This window comes from Nycticebus coucang, chromosome 13 (assembly GCF_027406575.1).
Source record: "Nycticebus coucang isolate mNycCou1 chromosome 13, mNycCou1.pri, whole genome shotgun sequence".
In the NCBI taxonomy this organism is placed as follows: domain Eukaryota; kingdom Metazoa; phylum Chordata; class Mammalia; order Primates; family Lorisidae; genus Nycticebus; species Nycticebus coucang.
In genome coordinates this window covers 38,210,546-38,227,835 of record NC_069792.1, presented here as the reverse complement: position 1 = coordinate 38,227,835, position 17,290 = coordinate 38,210,546, and the positions used below count along the sequence as shown (strand labels likewise).

General features: G+C 38.3%; 1 protein-coding gene across 10 annotated transcripts in view; it reads right to left on the bottom strand.

Moving 5' to 3' along the window:
* The window catches only part of RALYL (RALY RNA binding protein like), a 958,719-nt gene that overhangs the window by 567,332 nt on the left and 374,097 nt on the right, over window positions 1-17,290 (bottom strand). The gene's annotated exons all lie outside the window — the stretch shown is intronic.

Here is a 17,290-nt window from a genome sequence, read left to right as displayed (position 1 = left end):
AAAAGAGAGATAGTGTGAGTGAACTTCAAGAACTAAAAGAAAAAGTTGGTCAATCCCAAGAACCTACATAAAAAACGTTTGTGTGTGTGTTAACACAGCAAAGACAGAAAAATATAAAGATAATCATGGGAATGACAACAGTGAAAAACAGATGGCAGAGCAAGGAGACAAAAAAAATAATCACAGTAGAAGGAAATACATTATTAATTCATTGAGAAGAGACAGAAACTCAATATATAGTATTAGAAAATATCCCTAGTTTAAGGAAAGATTTAAAAGAAAGTTCCAGGTAGGATTATTTAAAACAAACAAACCAAAAACATATTGGAATATTCTAGTAAATTTCCAAAGAAAACTTTATGAACTTCTAGACAAAAATAAACAAGTAACTTAAAGAAATTTATCAGATGGTGTCAGAGTTCTCCATCTATTTCCTGGGAACTAATAGAAAATAATAAGAGAAAGTGACTATAAATTACAGAAGGATATACAATGTCATTAATTCTGGTTATCTGCGTTGCGGACAGTAAGGTTAGAGAGAATAAAGAAAAGTAAGTAATATTTTTAAGGCTGTTTTTAAAAATTTATCCCTAGTGAAAACAACACATATGATATGATCCTGTTTATCTAAACTGTATGTATGGGGAATTTATATATAGAGAAAGTGATATAAACCATAGTCAGTAAGAATACTTTTTGTATTGAGATTTCAAATATTTTTATTTCTTTCCCATGCTTCTCTTAATTGTTCATAATTGGCATGTATTACTTATATTTATAATCAAGGAAAACAATAAAGCTATTGTCAATTTGGGCAAAAATGTTCTTCACGGTTTTGATAATAACTATACTTCCTCATCAGGATCTCTAGAGGTCCTCAGTTCTGCCTACAAAACGCAAAAAAATAAATGAAATCATTCTTCCACCTGAAGGATCTCTAAAAATACAAATGGATATTAAAATTTTATTTAAATGTAAAGTTAAGTCACATTGAATGATCCTTCAGGATTCTTCTCTACCTGTGGTCTAGAAATCCTTGCTTCCTTCAAAGAAATCTTCCACTAGCAGTCGCCATACTGGAACTTGAAATTTCCCCATTCAGATTCACCCTCAACCTAAATTATACTCAAATATTTTTCATTTAAAAAATTACTCCTAAGGAATACTTTTTTTTTTTTTTTTTTTGCAGTTTTTGGCCAGGGCCGGGTTTGAACCCACCACCCCCAGTATGTGGGGCCAGCGCCCTACTCCTTTGGACTACAGGCACCACCCAGGTAAAATGGGTAATACCCATTTTCTTTACATCATAAATACTGATTTACCCTTTTCAGGTCCTCTTCCAGCCCCATCCTTCCTTCTCTTGTTCCTTCCACAGTCAAATGTACTAACAAATTTGTCTATTCTCATTGATTCTGTGTCCTTACTTGACAGTTTCAGCCTTCAGTGTCCAAAGGAAATAGTAACACAACTGAAAGCTGCCTGGCTCCAGGAATTATTCCAGGCAACCTCTTTTATCTTCACTTTTGCATGGTGTTTTCATTTCAGCTCCCACTGACTGGTGAGCAAATTATCATTCTTTGCTCTGGTACTTTGGAGAGTTTGCTTGCTTTTTTTTCTTTCATTCTTACTTTTTTTTTTGGCAGTTTCTGGCCAGGGCTGGGTTTGAACTTGCCACCACCTCTGGCATATGGGGCTGGCATCCTACTCCTTTGAGCCACAGGTGCTGCCCAAGTTTGCTTGCTTTTTGAGTCAGCTTCTACACAAAGGTGGCAGCTGTAAAGTTACCCCCACAAGCAGATGGATTATATTAAACAAAGGCAAATTTTGATTTCTTTTTAATAGCTGGAGAGAGATGAAAAGCTCAGTATCCCCACAAATGAATAGATTTTGACTATGGTTCTTCCTTTGTATTCATATTTGTCTTTTCTGAGTTTAGTTCTTCAATATTTATTATAATAGTATGATAATTATGTGCTCCTCTCTCAGCACACACACACAGACTGACGTTTATGACTCAACCAATGTGATATTTCACTTTAAAAAATCCAGTTTTGTTACTGACATTAATATCATTTAACATCAGTCTTTATCTTTAGGGAAAAGTCTATGTCTGGGTGTGATCTTTCACATGGTTCCTTCTCACTAATTTAGCCTCCTTCTTGCCGCTTAAAACACGTATACATACACACACACAAATTCCAGTCATTTCAAACTACCTGCAACTCTCCAGACTCCTGCTTGCTTATTTTCACACAGTTCAGGTCTTTTATTTCTTTAACATGGAATTTCCAACTACTTTTAATTCCCATGTGTCATTTTCATTGCTTAGCTTATTCCTATTTACCTTTCAACAGTCAAACTATTGACTAGATGTTCTGATAACTGAATCTTCTCACTGCCACCTACAATTTCCCCAGTTGCTCTTTCTAGGTGATTCCATATCACTCTGAGTTTACTTCTGGCCAATAATATAATATGCAGTAAAACCATTTCTGCTGGTTAGTTTCTGCAATTGGACTATAAATTACCTGAGCGTCTTATGTCTGTTTTGTTTGAATCCCAAGAATTTTGCCACAGTAACTATTCAATACATTTTTGCTGATAAAGGACATAAATTTCAGGCCCTAAGACATTGAGAATTTCATGTATGAAATTTCAGACTGAACTTTAAACACTGGTGCTAGACGTAGGTATTCTTTTTAGAAACTTCCTCTCTAATTGGATATCATCCTTTGTAAAGTCAATAATTAACTCACAGGTTTCAGAACTAAATTTCCAGAGCTTCTGAAATAAGCTATGCCAACAGGAATAGATACATCATTTCAACAGGAACACAAAAGCCAAGGAGAAGAAAAGCAAAAAGAAGGAAAGCCAATAGTAGCCAGCAGTCTTTAAGTCTTTAAGCAGTCTTACACTATAAAAATGGAGATAAAACTTTTTTCAATGTTGATTGAAAAATTCCAGAGTTTATATCATTTGAGGATAGGGAGCTTGAGTACACAAATGATAACAAGACACAGTTTGTAAAAATAGTGAATACAAATAGATATCTGTGACTAAATTATTAAACAATAAATCATATTCGATTTTTTTTGCTGTTTTTGGCTGGGGCTGGGTTTGAACCTGCCACCTTCAGCATATGGGGCTGGCGCCCTTCTCTTTTGAGCCACAGGCACCACCCATATTTGATCTTTTACGTGGCATACTTTTTTCTGATAATTTGGCTTTATATTTCAATACATCTCCATTAATGAAGTCATTTTAAAAAATATTTTGGTGGCTCTTGATCACTAAAAAGCACATGCTATTTGCAATTATAAAATTATAATTCTTACTAATAACATTTTAAAGACATATTAGTATGAGGTAGACATTAAATGTTAATTTAGAAACAAGAATCTGTTGATCATTTCTTTTTCAAAGCAGGCCCAGTATTCCCTTGGAAATGATTTTATTTTCAAAAGTCAACTAAGTGTCCCTCTTGGTTCTTCAAATGTATGGCAAGAAATCACTGTTCCAAGAATGGGAAGGAAGGGATATCAAACCTGAATATCAGTGGTTTGATTAAAATTGTCCAACCTAGGGAGGAAGGGCAAGATGGCCAACTGAGAGCAGCTTCTGAGGGAGGATCCTGTCCAAAAGGAAAGATAACATCCAGAAATAGCCCAATTAACCTGAAGACTGGGAGCCAGTAGAGAGAGAGATGATAACTGCAGATCACCTCTGATAAGGCAAGCTGTGACTCCAAGAAACCAAGATTCAGGCACAAAATTGTCCTTCCCATCCCCCCAAAAAGCTGTGGTTTTTATTTGTTTTTCTGTCTCCTTTGTTTTCTCTGTTCGTTTAGTCCAGTGGGTTTTCTATGGACAAGCGGTGAACTGTGGACCTCTTGCCTCACCCCACGGGTGAATGCTGTGTGAAGTGGGACTACCTCCTCAGAGGGATCTTTCCATGACTCTGAACACTCTCTTGCTAGGCAGAAATATCAAACTAAGATCTTCCCTGCTGTTCTGAATTTCCAGTACACACTTACACCTTTACCTGATGAACCAGAAGCCTAACCCCTGCTGAAACTGAGGGAGGAAGTTCTTAAGCAGTGCCTTCCTTCCCTGTCTGCTGGACAAAGCGCACCCCCAGCAAGAGACTCTGGGGGACATGCTGAGCCTCCTCCCCCAGGATCACCACTGGCAGCCACGCGGCCTCGCACCCCACGACCTGTGACCCGCAACCAGCCTGGACCTCCGCATGCCCTGACCAGGAACTCCGGGACTGCACAACCCCATGTCTTCCCTCCCACACCCTCCATGCCTGCACACTGGCCCGTTTGTCTGGCCAGGGACTCTGGTACCTGTGTGCCCTCCAGAGCCCTCCCTGCCTATGTGTGGAGACCTTATCCTGGCCAGAGATTGCTGGAGAATTGGGCTCTCTGTGCCAAAATCACTGGGCACAAGGCACTCACAGAACCGTGGGCACTACCCTGTTGCTGGATCTGGGGGTGTCACACTCAAGAGCTGCTCCCACAACCAGAAATCCCTGGCTGGGGCAGCCCCAGAGGAGCTACACAGGGTCACTTCCTACAAAGATCCAGCAACAGTAAAGTGATCCCGCTGGGGTCTAATCTGGGAGAGACACCTCCCCAACTCTGAGGATGGCCAGAGGCAACAGTGAAAAAAAATCATGAGGCAAAATCAATGGAAAAACTCTGGCAATATGAATAATCAGAGTAGATCAACTCCCCCAGGGAACAATAAGGCAGACACAGCACAAGATCCCATGCACAAACAAATAGCTGAGATGTCAGAAATTGAATTCAGAATCTGGATAGCAAATAAGATCGAATTAGAATTCCAAGCAGTAACCCAAAAGAAGTCTCAAGAATTCAACAAATTAAAAGACCAAATGACCAAAGATTTGAACACATTGAGACAAGAAGTTGCAGCCCTCAAAGATCTGAGAAACACAGTAGAATCCATCAGTAACAGAATGGAGCAAGCACAAGAAAGGATTTCTGACATTGAAGACAAAGCTTTCGAATACTTGCAAAATCTCAAAGAGGAAGAGAAATGGAGGCAAAACAGATCATTCTCTCAGAGAGCTCTGGAATAATTTGAAGAAAACCAATATTTGTCTTACAGGGATCCCCGAAAGTGACAAAGTGGCTTCACAAAGCACAGAGTCTCTTCTTCATGAGATTATGAAAGAGAACTTTCCAGACATGCCAAGAGATTCTGAAATTCAGATAGCAGACAGTTTAGGAACTTCAGCAAGACTCAACCCGAATAAGACATCCCACAGACACATCATAATCAATTTCACTAAAGTTAATATGAAAGAGAAAATTCTGAAAGCAGCCAGATGAAAGAAAACCATTACCTGTAAGGGGAAGAATATTAGAGTAACTGCCGATCTCTCTGCTGAAATATTTCAAGCTAGAAGAGAATGGACATTGACTTTTAATTTCCTAAAACAAAATAACTTCCAACCCAGGATCCTGTATCCACCAAAACTGAGTTTCATTTATGATGGAGAAATGAAATACTTTAATGACATTCACATATTGAAGAAATTTGCCTTAACTAAACCAGCTCTCCAGGATATTCTCAGACCAATCCTCCATAAAGACAAGCATAATCCTCTACCACACTAAACCAGCTCTCCAGGATATTCTCAGACCAATCCTCCATAAAGACAAGCATAATCCTCTACCACAAAAGTAAACTCACCCAGAAAATTTTGATCAAATTCCAACTTTCACAGTCACAGAAGGATTAAAAATGTCCACCGAACTCTTGAAAGGCTTATCAATATTCTCAATTAATGTGAATGGTTTAAATTGTCCTTTAAAGAGGCACAGGTTGGCTCACTGGATACAAAAACTCAAGCCAGATATCTGCTGCATGTAAGAATCTCATCTTACCTTAAAAGATAAATATTGACTCAAGGTGAAGGGATGGTCATCTATACTCCAGGCAAATGGAAAGCAGAAAAAAGCAGGTGTTGCAATCCTATTCGCAGATACAATAGGCTTTAAAAGAACAAAAATAAGGAAGGATAAGGATGGACACTTTATATTTGTAAAAGGTAATACTCAATATGATGAGATTTCAATTATTAATATTTATGCACCCAACCAGAACACACCTCAATTTATAAGAGAAACTCTAACAGACAGAGCAACTTGATTTCTTCCAGTTCCGTAGCAGTTGGAGATTTTAACACCCCTTTAGCAGTGCTGAATAGATCCCCAAAAAGAAGCTAAGCAAAGAAAATTTAGACTGAAACATTCAGCACCTGGATTTAACAGACATCTACAGAACATTTCATCCCAACAAAACTGAATACACATTCTTCTCATCAGCCCACAGAACATACTCCAAAATCGACCACATCCTAGGCCACAAATCTAACCTCAGCAAATTTAAAAAAATAGAAATTATTCCTTGCATCTTCTCAGACCATCATGGAATAAAATTTGAACTAAATAACAACAGGAATCTGCATACCCATACAAAAACATGGAAGCTAAACAACCTTATGCTGAAGGATAGATGGGTTATATACGAGATTAAGAAGGAAATCACCAAATTTTTGGAAAAAAACAACAATGAAGACAACAATTATCAGATCCTCTGGGATACTTCAAAGGCAGTCCTAAAAGGGAAATTTATAGCACTGCAAGCCTTTCTCAAGAATATGGAAAGAGAGGAAGTTAATAACTTAATGGGACATCTCAAGCAACTGGAGAAGGAAGAACATTCCAACCCCAAACCCAGCAGAAGAAATGAAATAATCAAAATCAGAGCAGAATTAAATGCAATTGAAAACAAAAGGATTATATAACAGATCAATAAATCCAAAGACCAAAAAAAAATCATAACAAAGATATTTGTACCAGAATGTTTATTGCAGCTCAATTCATAATTGCTAAGTCATGGAAGAAGCCCAAGTGCCCATAGATCCACGAATGGATTAATAAATTGTGGTACATGTACACCATGGAATATCATATAGCCTTAAAGAAAGATGGAGACTGTACCTCTTTCATGTTTACATGGATGGAGCTGGAACATATTCTTCTTAGTAAAGTATCTCAAGAATGGAAGAAAAAGTACCCAATGTACTCAGTCCTATTATGAAACTAATTTAGGGTTTTCACATGAAAGGTATAACCCATTACAACCTAAGAATAGGGGGGAAGGGGGAAAGGGAGGGGAGGGAGGGGGGACGTGGGTAGAGGGAGGGGGATTGGTGGGATTACACCAGCGGTGCATCTTACAAGGGTATATGTGAAATTTGGTAAACGGTCTGTAAAGCTAGTGAATGATACCCCATGATCATATCAATGTACACACCTACGATTTAATAAAAAAAAAGAAAAGGTCAATAAAATAGATAAACTGTAGGACAATATTTAGAAATAAACATATCCTACATCAAGCACACAAAGTGAACTCAGTGTGAGTTAAAAATGGCTTGCTATTCTTACAGAGGCTTAAGGGCCCTGGGCCCCCCTGAGGCACGCACAGAGCTGACTCACCTGGAGTTTAAATTCCACAAGCCAATTCTCTGAAGTTGTGCACCCCGTTAAGCCTAAGGCCAAAGGGCATGCCACCCTTCCTCAGAGATACGGGCCACAGGCTTGACATATGTTAAAAACATATTGTGAGAGATCTATAGGTGCTCTGCCCTGAGGAGAAACAGTCATTACTTCATGCTGAGTAAACTGAGTGAACGGTTGAAGGTACTCTTCCATTAACTCTGTTCCCCTGTGGCTGCTTTCTTCTTTGTGATCTTTATTTAGATAGTTCCCCAAGAGATTAGTCAGTGTCTAGAAGAGGATGTTTACTGCAGAAGTGATTGTGTTGATGACTTAGCCAGAACAAAGTGGAAATGTTGAAAAGGCCTATACCAAGTTCTGAAATAGCATCAACTATACAAAATCTCCCTAAAAAGAAAAGCCCAGGACCAGATGGCTTTACGTCAAATTCTACCAAACCTTTAAAGAAGAACTAGTACCTATATTACTAAACCTCTTTCAAAATATAGAAAAAGAAGGAATACTACTCAACACATTCTATGAAGCAAATGTTCTATTCTACATCACCTTGATCCTTAAACCAGGAAAAGACCCAACAAGAATAGAAAATTATAGACCAATATCACTAATCAATATTGATTCAAAAATAATAAGTTCCTAATAAACAGAATCCAACAACACATCAAACAAATTATACACCATGACCAAGTGGGATTTATCCCAGGGTCTAAAGGCTGGTACAATATATGTAAATCTATAAATGTAATTCAGCACATAAACAAACTAAAAAATAAAGACCATATGATTCTCTCAACTGATGCAGAAAAAGCTTTTCATAATATCCAACATCCCTTCACGATCAGAACACTTAAAAAAATGGGTATAGAGGGACATTTCTTAAACTAATAGAGGCCATGTACAGCAAACCCACAGCCAATATCGTATTGAATGGAGTTAAATCGAAATCATTTCCACGTAGATCAGGAACCCGGCAAGGTGGCCCATTGTCACCATTGCTCTTTAACATTGTAATGGAAGTTTTAGCCATTGCAATTAGGGAAGAAAAGGAGATCAAGGGTATCCATATAAGGTCAGAAGAGATCAAACTTTCACTCTTCACAGATGATATGATCATATATCTGGAAAACACCAGGGATTCTACTACAAAACTTTCAGAAGTGATCAAGGAATACGGCAATGTCTCAGGCTACAAAATCAACACCCAAAAATCTGTAGCCTTTATATATGCCAACAATAGCCAAGTCAAAAAAACAGTCAAGGACTCTTTTCCTTTCATAGTAATGACAAAAAAGATGAAATATTTGGGAGTATACCTAACAAGGGATGTGAAAGGTCTCTGTAAAGAGAACTATGAAACTTCAAGAAAAGAAATAGCTGAAGATGATAACAAATGGAAAAACATACCATGTGCATGGCTGGGAAGAATCAACATTGTTAAAACGTCTATCCTACCCAAAGCAATATATAATTTTAATGTAATTCCTATTAAAGCTCCATTGTAATATTTTAAAGATCTTGAAAAATTAATATTTCATTTTATATGGAATCAGAAAAAACCTTGAATAGCAAAAACATTACTCAGAAGTAAAAACAAAGCAGGAGGAATCATGCTACCAGACCTGAGACTGTACTGTAAATCAATAGTGATCAAAACAGCATGGTATTGGCACAAAAACAGAGAAGTAGATGTCTGGAACAGAATAGGAAACTAAGAGATGAATCCAGCTACCTACCATTATTTGATCTTTGACAAGGCAATTAAAAACATTCAGTGGGGAAATGATTCCCTATTTAACAAATGGTGCTGGGTGAACTGGCTGGCGACCTGTAAAAGACTGAAACTGGACCCACACCTTTCACCATTAACTAAGATAGACTCTCATTGGATAAAAGATTTAAACTTAAGACATGAAACTATAAAAATACTAGAAGAAAGTGCAGGGAAAACTCTTGAAGGAATCAGCCTGGGTGAGTATTTTATGAGAAGGACTCCCCAGGCAATTGAAACAGTATCAAAAATACATTACTGGGACCTGATCAAACTCAAAACTTTCTGCACAGCCAAGAACATAGTAAGTATAGCAAGCAGACAGCCCTCAGAATGGGAGAATATACTTGCAGGTTATACCTCTGATAAAGGTTTAATAACCAGAATCCACAGAGAACTCAAACGTATTAGCAAGAAAAGAACAAGTGATCCCATCTCAGGCTGGGCAAAGGACTTGAAGAGAAACTTCTCTAAAGAAGATAGACACACAATCTACAGACACATGAAACAAAGCTCATCATCCTTAATCATCAGAGAAATGCAAGTCAAAACTACTTTGCGATACCACCTAATCCCATTAAGAGTAGCCCACATAACAAAATCCCAAAACCAGAAATGTTGGCATGGATGCAGAGAAAAGGGCACACTTCTACACTGCTGGTGGGAATGCACACTAATATGTTCCTTTTGGAAGGATGTTTGGAGAATACTTAGAAATCTAAAAATAGACCTGCCATTCGATCCTAAAATTCCTTTACTAGGTATATACCCAGAAGACCAAAAATCACAATATAACAAAGACATCTGTACCAGAATGTTTATTGCAGCCCAATTCCTAATTGGTATGTCATGGAAGAAGCCCAAGTGCCCATCAGCCCATGAATGGACTAGCAAATTGTGGTACATGTTTACCATGGAATATTATGCAGCCTTAAAGAAAGATGGAGACTTTACCTCTTTCATGTTTACTTAGATGGAGCTGGAACATATTCTTCTTAGCAACGTATCTCAAGAATGGAACAAAAAGTATCCAAGGTACTCAGCCCTACTATGAAGCTAATTTATAGCTTTCACATGAAGGCTATAACCCAACTATAGCACAAGAATATGGCAAAGGGGCAAGGGAGGGGAAGGGATGGGGGAGGTTGGAGTGGAGGGAGGGTAATGGGTGAGGCCATACCTACGGTGCATCTTAGAATGGGTACAGGTGAAACTTATTAAATGCAGAATACAAATGTCTACATACAATAACCAAGAAAATGCAATGAAGGCTATGTTGAACAGTTTGGTGAGAATAATCATTGTATATGAAACCAGCACATTGTACCCCTTGATTGCACTAATGTACATAGCTATGTTTTAACAATAATTTAAAAAATGAAAAGAAATAAAATTGTCCAACCTAGTTGTCCCTTTGTATATAAAATTGATTGTAGAAAAGGAAATACACAATTTTAATGAGGCCAAGAACCTATTAGGGAGAAAGGAGCAAGATTCAAAGCTACATAACTGATCCTACAAAAGTCTATAAAAACAGGATCTACCTCAGTGGATCATTTACATTTACATCAAAAACATTTACTCCGACATACACAGTTCCTTGTCATACATATCTATGGTCTCTTGTCTCTTCCATGACTATTTTGAGCAACTTGAGTATAACCGATTACAGATTAATGGAAATTTTTGAGGTTGCTAAATATTGATGGAATTTGAGTGGCTACTTGTTTGCAGAAGACTGCACATAAACAGGACAATTATTTAATAGTTTAAAAACACTCACAATGCTAATCTTTGAACATAATTGAGCACACAAATATATCACAAACAAAATAAAATTATGTGCCAACTATTCATTATAACTGGGCCAGTGAAGCACTTTTTCTAATGACAGCAGGATCAAATATAGAAATAACATTGTTATATGGGATCCTTTTTCTATAATGGTATCTACTATGGGATATTACCTTTATCTTCATTTGAAATGTGAAATTAAAAATGCCGTGAATCCTCATTCTCAAAAATGTGGTTCTACTAATTATTCTTTTAAAAATTTCTGGTGTTGTTAAGTATTAAAGTATAAGCAAATTAAAAGAAGAAAATCCATGAATGAATAAACTTACCTGTTTCCCTTACCTAATTTTAGATCTAAATGTGCCAAACAATATTAGAAAAAATTGGTCTTGAAATGTTCCGTTAATAATGTTCATTTTTTTCTTTAAAAAATTGTGTATCATTTACAGACATTAAAATAAATAGCACATAAATATTCAGTTTTAATAGAGTTAATAGATTGTATTAGTCTATACCACACCATGAGCAAGATACAGGACATTTCTATCACCCCAGTATATTCTCACTTCTTACTTTATAAGGTCACCCGTCAGTTGCAAAAGAATTTAATTACAACAAGGATTATTAACCTACTTTGTGCATATTTTCATAGCTGTACTTTATTACTCAGAAATAGCAAACTGTAAGGATCTAAATTCATTTCTGCTAGCTTTTCAACCTTCTACTAGGATCTCCAGAAAATAGCTTCTTTTTCAGCCCAATAGGATCTCAAAACTCTCCTATTTGGAACTGTTGCCATATCGCCACATTTCTTGGCTTTCTTTTTTCCTTCTCCTCTTGGATCATTTTCCTACACACTCCAGAGATCCCTGTTTATTTTTCTGCAGAATATTTTATCCCACCAAGCATTTCAATTATCTGGTTTTCATACTCCATTCAATTAAGGACATGCCAGAAGTTCTTAATTATAAAACCAAAGCACTCATTAAGGTGTATTCCTAAGCAAAGACAGTGGTTTCCTAAGGGAATCCTGAAGACAGATCCTAAAGGAAGCATTTTTTTTTCCTCCTTCAGGCAAGATCATTCGACTCATAAATGTAGTACAAAGCCAAGATCATTCATTAACCCACTTTAGTTTCCTTTTGATAATGATGATAAGTCCCATTCATGAATTATTAAAAAACAAGGTAAGTGCACCTTTCCCATTTCATCTTTTCCAGTTATTAGTGATACTGCTCCTAACATAGAATATGCATTAGATAAATAGATCTTGAATAGTTCAGAACATTATTGCTTATATTCATCTTCAAACACATTTCATTAATAACCAAATCCTGTTTATTTGGCAATAATAAGAACAAGCGGTCAAGAGTTGGGCTCCCTGGCCTAGCAGTTAGTATGTCTCTGACACATCATAGACATGAACATTTTTCCAGTATGACTAAGTCTATGTATTGATATACATTTGTTCAAGACAGTCTTGAAACCCAAATCTCAGGGTGCAATATTCAATTTTAGTCATATTCAGTGTCTACTGCTGAACATCCTTGTGACCTGAAGTGGTTCACGTTTCTAAATTCTCAGTCTATTTACTCCCGGGAATGCTAGCTTACAAGGAAAATAGCTAAATTTTTATAAAGATAACACTTAAAGAATAGTTTTTTTTTTTTTCTTTTTTGTGTTTTTTTTGGCCAGGGCTGGGTTTGAACCCGCCACCTCCAGCATATGGGACCAGCACCCTACTCCTTGAGCCACAGGCGCTGCCCACACTTAAAGAATATTGAGATATATGTTTTTAACATTTAAAAACCAGATTTAAGGAAAGGATGCAGCATGGTGGGTAGCAGCCTGGTAATCTCAAAAAGAGTTTGTGTTCTTTTTAATGCACTCTATTTTTCCTTTTTTATAAGAATAATTGTTAGTCATCACCAAATACAATAGCTTTCAGAACAAAGACACCAATAACTCTCAACAAATTGGCCATTTTAAAGATATGAAATAAAATAATTTAAAAATAACTAAATTCATCATTTCTCAAGGGGACATAGTTGGCACCTTAGTTTTGGAATATCAGGCACTACAAACAGTCCTCAGGTTCTGAACAAGATAGGTTGTGTAGGTTTCTTCTTAAGTTAAATGTGTGTGTAAGTTGGAACAGGTACATTTGCCTATCACCTATAATAGCCTCCATACTTAAGTGCAAGCTGAATGTCAGTCAGATGTTTGTAACTTGGGGGCTTACTGTAATATCCTCAGTAAGTGCCAGTTGCATGTAAGCTGGATGTTTGTAACTTCGGGACTGCCTATAGTTGAATTCTAAACACAGATTGTGGTCATTTTAGGAAAACAAACTGATGCCACTTTATGGCTAATAAAATAACTGGCTCAGACTTTACTTTTAATTTGTAAATGTTTCTTCCATACTGCCCATTTTTGGTTACAATGTCTATGAGAGAAAGAAGGAAAGGTTTATTTTTCTGTTAAAAACAGAAAACTGATTTTAAACATCCAATTCTTATTTGTGTCAAGATCTTCAGGAGAAACTAAGTACGTACAATTTAGGATAATTTAGGAGAGTTTAATAAAAGGATTATTTATAAAAATTATATGAGGTTAAAGGTAATCCATAAAAGTTTACAGCACCTTGTGTGTAGATTTTGAAGATTCCTCCACCTGAAGAGAGTGCCCAAGGAGAGCTTCTGGGCAGAAACAGAGAGGCAGAGAGAGAGAGAAATAAAACGAGCACCAAGACCATCTAAAGACAACTGGGATTCATGGTCAACCTATTTACAAAGCTCATTAAAATATCTAGAGATTTTTAAAAATTACAAAGGAACAGTTTCCATCCCCAGGAATTCTGATTCATAGGATAAGGCAACTGTAACTTTTAAAAGCTAAAGTATATGATTCTGAGATGTGGACAATCTTCATGGACTGCTCAGAGTTTTAGCTTGTGTAGAAGTGGTTAGTATAAAAAACTGATGTTTCTGTGTTTTCATTTAGACATTTGATAATATTTCTGTTTCTAATCTTTTGTGCCACTCACTTGAATTTTTGTGTCAGAGCACGTATTATACTGCTTTGCAGTTTTTAATTTATTCACTTTGTCTTTCCTGTATTTGGCAACAAATTCTTCACTATCAGGGACAATCTTTTCACCTCTTTAACCAGGTTGTACTTTTGGTCTTCATGGTGCTTACTCAGTATATTATGAATAGATGTATAGGTGGATTTTATGAAGACATAAAACATTATAACTAAAGGACACATATATCAACATAAAGCAAATTAATGTTACTTTACTTATTTTAGTAATTCACAATATTAATACATATTCTGTTTTTCAAAGGCTTTTACTAACAATTTTTACTGAGATTTGATGCTGGAAAGAAATGAGAAGGGAGTTTTGAAACATTTGCAATATAAACAAAAATGCTGTTTTTTCCTAAAATTAATAAGTTGTTTATTTATTCTGCAAATATTTTGCTAGGGGACAGTAAAAATTAATTAAAACTATTTCTTACCTATGAAACAAAGGAGTTTATTTTTCTGATATCCTTATACTTATTTGGTCTGATACAATTATCATTTAAGTCTATTTGGCTGGTATCATATCTTCCCCTGAATTCTGATGGAAGTTAAGGATATCACTGGTAGTCACTTTATGAGAAATGATGCTAGAAATATTACTATCTTTGCTCTGGGAATCAGGATAAAATACTAAAATCACTTTCTGTGAAACTTTAATCCAATTCTTTTCCCTGAAATTCAACTTTCAAAAAATGGTCACTATTTTTGCCATTGCAGAAAGTGATTATGAAGGGAGGAGGTCACTGTTACTGAACTTACAGAGTGCTTATAATGAGAAAGATCAGGATTCGATGCTAAAGGAGAATTCGTATCTCCTAACATGTACAGTCTGGTTAGCAAAAACAAGACGTGTACACATGCAGGATGTAAAGAAATAAGGCCATCTGTAAGTTAGAACAAATAACAAATATAACCATCATGTGGTAATAAGAACAGAAAGATTTGAAATTACATATAAATAATACAGCATGGGGGTGGAGCATGATGGTGGACAGGATGGACGTGTAGCCCACCACTCCCAAGCCATCAGGTGAGAGGAAAGGGGGTCTGGACCTTCCCCATGTGTGGATTATTGGTGTGGATGGACAGCTGGAGATGCTCAGTGAATTGGCGGAGTCCTATATATGAGGGGTAATTTAAAACCACAGACTCTGTTATAGAGATTCTTCCCTGCTTGGCCATGCTGGCCAGCAGGCCCCTCCCTTACGGAGGACAGCAACTTGAAAATGCTGACAAAAACCAATTGATGAATATTTATTCCTGAACTGAGGGAGGCATCCAAAAGGAGAGCCACTCAAAACCATGGGGAGCTGGGTAGCCTGATGGAAAATTGAAGGGAAGAAATCCTGCTCAAGAAACAGACATTTTGAACTACCCAAAAGGGCTGGCGCCTTCCCCCACACCTGAATAGACTGGAGCATTCCTGGTGGAGAATGTTGGAGGGGGTTGGTGGTTCAGCCTGTGCGGTGAACTGGTGGGTCCCGATCCAAAAAGGGAAACTCTGAACCATGAAACTCAGAATAAGGTCCCCCGAGTGCTCCAGCCACGGGAACCGGCTATAGCCATGGGACTCTTCAGCCACGGACCCACCAGCAACTGTGTGAACCCAGCAGCACCCTCCCCCACAGCCGATTGCAGTCGCCAGTTTGCAGGAGAATCTGGAAGCAGAGTGGAAAGATTTGAGAAGTGTGGACTCCTGCACTGAGTGGGAAAGTCGGTCACGAGTGCTGTCTGGAGAAGAACAGCCGAGGTTACACAATACTTAGGTGACAAACTCCAAATGGCGATCGGCCATGGAAGGTGGATTGAAGTCTCAGCTGTGGAGAAATACCAGCAATTAAGTCACCCCGCCCACCACAGGCAACAATTGGAAAAGGAAAATCAAACCTTCCTACAACCACACACCCAGGGCACCACTTGAATAGTCCTCAGACGATTGGCTCAGTTCAAAAGGTCCAAATCAATTGTCTCAGTCAGCACCTGTCTCAGGTGGGAGAGTTTAAGAGGTCTCTTGGAACTGGATCACAGGGGTCTGGTGACTACTCTGATATGGCTTGCTCTAGTGCTGCATGGAGTCAGGAGGAGCCACCCAGCAAATAGATCATTTGGGAAGGTTGATGCCTCCTTCCCCCCTTGTAGCTCTGTCATGCCCAGTCACTGCTAGCCCCGCAGGGCTGTGACCCAGTCAGTTGTTTGCATTGTGTCGGGCATCTTTTCAGATGGCAACCACCATGGAATAGACCTGGGACTGAAAAACAGGCCCCATGAGAAAAGAGTTTGTCTGAGGCAATACTGGCCTGGATGGAAGGCGGGGACTAGAAAACATATGCACAGAGCCGGGAAACTCCCAGGGTGGGGCTAATCCAGAGGCCCACTTTACTGAGACTAAGATGGCCGGCCTCAGGGGATCATCAGCCTATAGGCAAAGGAGGCCAAGAGGCTACAGCTGACAATAAATCGTGCTGCGAATACAAACCTGCAGGAGTAAAGACAGAGCCTGAGGCACAGGTTCTGGGAACTCAAATCAGCCTCTCCTCTGCAGAGGAATTTATCAGGGTCAGAAACAAACTCCCACAGGGTTGTTCTGTTCAGCCAGTAACATAAACTAAGGGTGAGGCTGGAACTCAGTGAATACTCCCAAACTCCATCAAGTGCCCATGCTTGACATGCCTCACCACCCCCTGCTGGATACAGGCAGAGAGCAGCAGCCTGGACAAGCAGATACAGACTTCCCTGTGATTGAGACAGGTGAAAACCTCTGGAGGATCTGCACAATGCCGACAACTGACTGGGTCACAGCCCTGCGGGGCTAGCAGTGACTGGGCATGACAGAGCTGCAAGGTGGGGAAGGAGGTATCAACCTTCCCAAATGATCTATTTGCTGGGTGGCTCCTCCTGACTCCACGCAGCACTGGAGCAAGCCATATCAAAGTAGTAACCAGACCCCTGTGATCCAGTTCCAAGAGACCTCTTAAACTCTCCCACCTGAGACAGGTGCTGACTGAGACAATTGATTTGGACCTTTTGAACTGAGCCAATCGTCTGAGGACTATTCAAGTGGTGCCCTGGGTGTGTGGTTG